Here is a 7,092-nt window from a genome sequence, read left to right on the forward strand (position 1 = left end):
TTCAATATTGTCTTTCTGAAGTATTTGTTTTTGATGGTTCATAAGGGGAAATACTCTGCACCTTAGAAATAATGCAATTGTTGACAGGCGATACAATTTTGAATCATTTGACATTTAAGTGATATTGCACAGAGGTTTACTTACTTCTGTTATATCCTGTATTATAGTTTGATTTAAAACAACATACTGTTTTTGTAATACTTTTAATTCCATCCTTGAGAAATGTGAAGTATAGTATATATTTATTTTTGTCAGTTTACTATATCAAACAGATGTACATCAAAGTGTTTTTGTGCATATTCCCAAAAGTAAAATGAGTTAATATAGTTTGCAGTGATGATGATATGGCGTGCTTTGGTGTTTGTTTGTCATCTTGGAGAAGTGAGCAGTGGAGTGGATTTCATGTCCATGTGTAGCGCTGCAGGTCCCTGTCCTCAGGAGGCCTGAGCAGCGTGCTATGTGTATGTGTGTGTGTGTGTGTATGTGCTGTGTGTGTGTGTGTGTGTTTATGTGTGTGTTCTGTGTGCTGTGTGTGTGTGTGCTTGTGTGTGTGTGTGTGTGTGTGTGTGTGTGTGTGCGTGTGTTCTGTGTGTGTGTGTGTGTGTGTGTGTGTGTGTGTGTGTTTATGTGTGTGTTCTGTGTGCTGTGTGTGTGTGTGTGTGTGTGTGTGTGTGTGTGTGTGTGTGTGTGTGTGTGCGTGTGTGCTGTGTGTGCGTGTGTGTTTGTGAGTGTGTGCTCTTGCCCCCTCTGAACACATCTCATGCATCATTCAACAGGGGGCGGAGGCCTAAATTAGGACAGACTCATCAATTCTTAAAAGCTCCTCCAAACCTGGAGAGTCTCCTCCTTCCTCTGAAGGGTCTGAAAACACACACACACACACACACACACACACACACACACACACACACACACACACAAAACACACACACACACAAAAACACACACACACACACACACAAATGCATTGGGGTGTTGCAATGATACACAAAGATAAAGGATCACACTCAAATACAAACATACAAAAACACATTAATGTATGCTCGCCATAGACATAATCACATGCATAAACACACATAGAGAGAGACAGAGCGAGGGAAGGAGAGAGAGAGAGAGACAGAGAGACACAGAGAGAGAGAGAGAGAGATACAGAGAGAGAGACATAGAGAGAGAGACAGAGAGACACAGAGAGAGAGAGACTCATTTGTACATACTGCATGATAAGTATGCAGAGAGAGAGAGACTCATTTGTACATACTGCATGATAAGAGAGAGAGAGAGACTCATTTGTACATACTGCATGATAAGAGAGAGAGAGAGACTCATTTGTACATACTGCATGATAAGAGAGAGAGAGAGACTCATTTGTACATACTGCATGATAAGAGAGAGAGAGAGACTCATTTGTACATACTGCATGATAAGAGAGAGAGAGAGACTCATTTGTACATACTACATGATAAGAGAGAGAGAGAGAGAGACTCATTTGTACATACTGCATTATAAGAGAGAGAGAGAGACTCATTTGTACATACTGCATGATAAGAGAGAGAGAGCTACAAGATGCCCAACAAAAAAAGAAAATGAATTGTTATTGATGAATTGATTAAATCAAAAACATGAATTAGCAAATTACCTGACTAAATTAAAACAACCACAAAGTCGTTACCTAACAAAATACAGATTGGGCGACCATAAACTGCAAATTGAAACTGGACGGCATTGAAGATCCTGGCAAGAAAGACACCAAATAATTTGCTCCCACTGTGACCTCATGGAGGTCGAGGATGAGAAACAATTCCTTCTGAGGTGCACCAAATATACTCCACTGAGAAAAATTTCATGAAAAATGTCCACAATTTGCAGGAGTAGACGAAAATCCAAAAATGAGAACCCTCCTAGGTGAGGAAGAACAAACAATACAGATCGCAGGACAGTTTGTGTGCCACAAGCTGAGAGAAAACACATAGGTGACAAAGATCAGACATACAATCCTAGTCTATATATATTCTAATTGTTTTTCTTTATCATTATTATTATTTTAATTATGTTCTGACTTTTATTATTATTATCATAACACTGTCTTGTTTATCTTATATATGAATTTAATTTGTATGCTTTGACAACACAACCACTCTTGTCATGTCAATAAAGCTTACTTGAATTTGAGAGAGAGAGAGAGAGAGAGAGACTCATTTGTAAATACTGCATGATAAGAGAGAGAGAGAGAGAGACTAATTTGTACATACTGCATGATAAGAGAGAGAGAGAGAGACTAATTTGTACATACTGCATGATAAGAGAGAGAGAGAGAGAGAGAGAGAGAGAGAGAGACACAGAGAGAGAGAGAGAGAGACTCATTTGTACATACTGCATGATAAGTATGCCCCACCAAACCCATGTCATTACACACTCAGTAATCCTGTTACTCAAATCCAGGTAGCCGAGGCACGCCACAGAATCCCACTGCCTATGCACTCCTTCCAATCTGTTTACCTTTGAGGGACAGTCACGTCACACACACACACACACACACACACACACACATACATACACACACACACACACACACACACACACACACACACACACACACACACACACACACACACACACACACACACACACACAGACACACACACACACACAGAGACATACACACACCTTCACATGTATACAATGATGTATACACAACATGTATACACAAATAATTGCATAATTTCACACCAAAAACGAATCCATGGAAACAAAACAAACAAATGCACTGTTAAATCCTTGGTTCTTCTTTGCTTCATATTTATTAAGAATGCACAATACCATTATCGGGTATCAGGCCGAGACCTCATTAAAATATTCATTTTCGTTTTCGTTTCGTCGTTTCGTTTTTTTATTGCCGATACCAAGCACCGATACCACTCAACAGTATTTCACTACATCCAACTGGTCGCGCTATGCATATTACTGCGTTATGTAGGTTTCTGGAAGTCGCCTGGTACTCTCTGCCGGACTAGTAAGTAGCTTATTTGCTGTCTTGCTTTGTCTTGGGTTGCACTTGCTTGATGTTTGACTGTGTTAGGAATGTTGTTGACTCAATAGTTTGTCATAGTGTCAAAGTAAGCAAATTTCAACAGGTTAGCGATTATCAATTCCGTTGTGCTGCTTTAACAGAAGAGTATAGCCATGTTAGCGATTTGGGCTCATTTTAAGATAAATGACGACAACAGAAGTAAGGCACAGTGTAATATCTGCATTGCTACGATGTCGAGGGGCGGAAAGGAAATTACTCTTGTTTAACACAAGCAATTTGGTTAAATCTCTGAAGACATGAAGTACACAGAGTTCACTAATGCATGCTAGTGGCGCAAGACCGAAGCAACCAACCTTAACTGACGTCTTGAAGAAAATTCGCTCACACACACACAAACACAAACACAGAGAGAGCGAAAGACTTAAGGTGGCTGCTTGGTTCTGCGTGGGGTCACATTGTTGCGCAAAATTTACTCATAGCAGTTCATGCTAAAGGTCCCCAAAGGTTGCGCGTGTTGCCAAGCAATTCACTGCCAGAACAATAGGTGGATCAAAGTTGAATTCATATGAATTTGCTCGGCAGATAGTAAACTGTTTCCCTAACAGAAAGTCTGAAGCTTGAAGTTCTTTTCAAACCTTTGCTTGGGCAGCACTGTTAAACTGAGCAGACATGCAGAATACATTTTAGTAATCTCATCACGTAACATTCGTTTCTAAAAACAATCACATAGTATTGCATGTTTCACTGTGGTAGAAAATACGTTAGCTTAATGCTAACGTATATGGGAAATCCTATAGACACCGCGCTAGGTATTAGCATCAATTAATTCACGTTAATGTTTTTGTATGAGCCTGACATTTGCTCTGCAGATAGATAACAGGTTCCCTAAAAGAAAGTCTGAAGCTTGAAGTTCTTTTCAAACCTTTACTTGGGAAGCACTGTAAAACTGAGTAGACATGCAGAATATTTTAGTAACCTCATCTCGTAACATTCGTTGATAGAACCTACGTTAGCTTAATGCTAACGTATAGGGCAAATTCCATATAGATCGCGCTACCGGCTAGCATATTCTGCAAAGTAACAATTGGAACAAACTTTGGTTCATTACAATCATGGGTTATATAATTGCTCATACTTTCTAGATTCTTCAGTCAAAAGCTCTTCAAGAGCCTTCATCTTTAAAACTCCAGAAAGGATGTTGTCAACAGACCAGGAGACCAATCACAGCCTTGCAGGCTGTGAGGCTCGCGTAAAAGCTTATGTAAAAAATGGCGCAAGTCTAGAAAAAGGGGCCGACGCACGCAAGACTTGAAAAGTCGCGCAAGGAGCGCACAAGGGCCTCATGCGCTTGCGCTTACGCTTGCGTCTCTGAGCATAAATCAGCCTTTAAGCTTGGTTTATGCTCAGAAGCGTAAGCGCAAGAAGCCGCGCAAGCCCCTTGCGCGACTTTTTACGTCTTGCGTGCGTCGGCCCCTTTTTCTAGACTTGCGCCATTTTACGCAAGCCTATTGTATTGTGAATTGCTTGGCAACACCCCCAACGCAACGCTTAAGCACCTAGCAATTCATGCTCCCTTTAGAAGCATGCAAGGGCCTTAAGTGCCACAAAGGTTAAGTGATTGTTTGTGTACTTGAGCAGGAGACTCTTTGATCCTTTTGTAACTGAAATATGCTAATCCAGTAATAGTTCTGTTCACTTTTTGTTAAGCAGAATGTGTTGCTTACTATGCAGCACATTTAATTGCCTTTATCTGGTAATATTTGCATTTTGTCTAATGTGATGACATTGTCTTTGAAAGCTTTTTGTTTTGTTAAAACCGGAAAGCTCTGTTTATTTTTGACTTGGGATAGCCTTCTTTTAATTTTGTACTATAGGCTTAACATAATCTGCAGAGGATACAATTGAAATGAATGGAATGGAAATGAGCCCTAGTGACTAGTGACTATGTTTATGGCAGAGATAGTGACACACACACACTCTGAATTTTATCTCTGCATTTGACCCATCCAGGGTAGTGATACACACAGTGAAGCACACTAACGTCTCGGTTACTTACGTAACCTCGGTTCCTTAAGCACGGAACAAGATATAATAAACGGGACTTGACCTAGTGTCATGGACTTGTTCGAAGAACTTATTCATTCACGCCGCTAGGCAGGGAGAAGTGCGCCGGGCTCTGGCCCCGCCCCCCACCGGAGCCTATAAAACCCCCGGCGCGCTTCTCCATCTTCCTGCCCGGCACTCTGATACGTCTCACACCAGCCGTGCTGGTGGATGATAGCCCGGGGGTTTATTATAAATACCTGCGTGGCCGGCGGAGATGGCTGCTAGGTAAACCTTGGGAGTGGAAGCAGCCTTCCCCTCCTCAACTAACTGCTGGCGAAATTCCAGAATGACGCCCGGCGCGCAGTTGATAGGATCATGTTGACGCGCAACACACCACCTCTCGAAACTGCGTCATTTTAACGTATAGAGACCGGGTCGAAGCGGTCTGTGTGCTCTGTATCTTTGCCACCACTGAGTCAGATTAACCTGGGGCTAGGAGCCTATGCCTTTCAGGTGACAACTCTGAGCTGCCACAGCTCTGGGGGAAAAACGCATATAGACGTAAGCTCAGCCATTGCTTAGCGCGTCTATGCTTAATCGGGGGCTGTCGCCCCCAGCTAGAACCACAGTGGGCAACAGGTGTTCTCCCTGTTGGTAAACAGGTCCACCTCTGCTTTGTAAAAGCGTTGCCATATCAGTTGTACCCCCTGAGGGTGCAGGCACCCGTCTGCCGCCCGGGGGTTGCCTCTTGATAACAGGTCTGCTCCGTAGTTGAGCAGGCCTGGCATGTGTAGCCTACTGCTCTAATCAGGGGGAAATACGCCGCTGTCCACGGAGTAGGTGGTTCGCCCATTGAAACAGTAATTGAGAACGAACCCTCTTTGGCAGTTTATATATATGCCATAGCGGAGGTGTTGTCCGTTCTTATACGCGCATGATGACCCTCTATCATGCATCTGGCGTTCACCACCAGCTTACCGTACCTGTCCTCAGTGGAGCTGAGCTTCAGGGAGAGGTACCATATTTGACATGGCCTCATGCGTAATGGCCCTCAAGGCAGCGCTACCGCGGCTGATGCCATCACCCACAGTAGCCTTTGAAGGCAGAGGGACGTTACCGCCTGTGTTCGCTTGAACCAGCGTGTGCATGATTGGATGGCTTTTATTCCCGCTGGGGACAGACTGACCTTCATTGAGGTAGAGTCTAGTACAATGCCTAGGAATGGAGCGCACTGTCGAGGTACGGAGCGCTTTCGCCTCTGTTTTTTCTAACGAGCCGAGTCGATGCAAGTGTGCTACCACTAGATGGCAGTCTTGCACCACCGCTGACTTTGAGTGGGCACATGTTAACCAGCCATAGAGACAAGTGAGAATGCGTATTCCTCCCTCTCTCGTAGCGATGGCTGCCTCTGCGCATTTCGTGAATACGCAGCCAAGACAGTCCGAACGGGGGAACACAAAATTGGCATGCAGTTCCTCCGAATGCAACCCTCAGAATCTCTGATGTCTGTGGCGAGTCGGTATATGAAAATATGCCTTCTTTAGATCTTAGCGACACAAACCAATCGTTTGGTTGTATGAACTGATCGAGCGTGCGTGGGGTCAGTATCCTGAACTTCAATTTATTAAGTGCTCTGTTCATTTTACGTCAATCTAGTACTGGACAACTTCTATCCGTCTTGGGGATGATGAAGTGTCCGTTCATAGCTCAGAGGCACCCAGCGCCCTTGCCTCTGTATTAACAAGTCGGGTCGATGCAAGTGTACTACCACTAGATGGCAGGCTTGCACCACCACTGACTGAGTGGAGCATATGCAAACCTCTCAACTGACCGGGTCACACCGCCGAACCTCGGAGGGGGCGGGTGAACTGCTGTACGTAACCCACTGTTATTGTATTAAACACCCACAGTGACGCTGTTAATGTGAGCCAACTGTCCGCGCAGCTTGCCAAGCTGGGCTTCAAGTAGAATTGGTCGGGACCTAGGCCCGCTCATTATTCAATAGTTCTAGACCTGCC

This window comes from Sprattus sprattus (assembly GCF_963457725.1).
Source record: "Sprattus sprattus genome assembly, chromosome: 16".
In the NCBI taxonomy this organism is placed as follows: domain Eukaryota; kingdom Metazoa; phylum Chordata; class Actinopteri; order Clupeiformes; family Clupeidae; genus Sprattus; species Sprattus sprattus.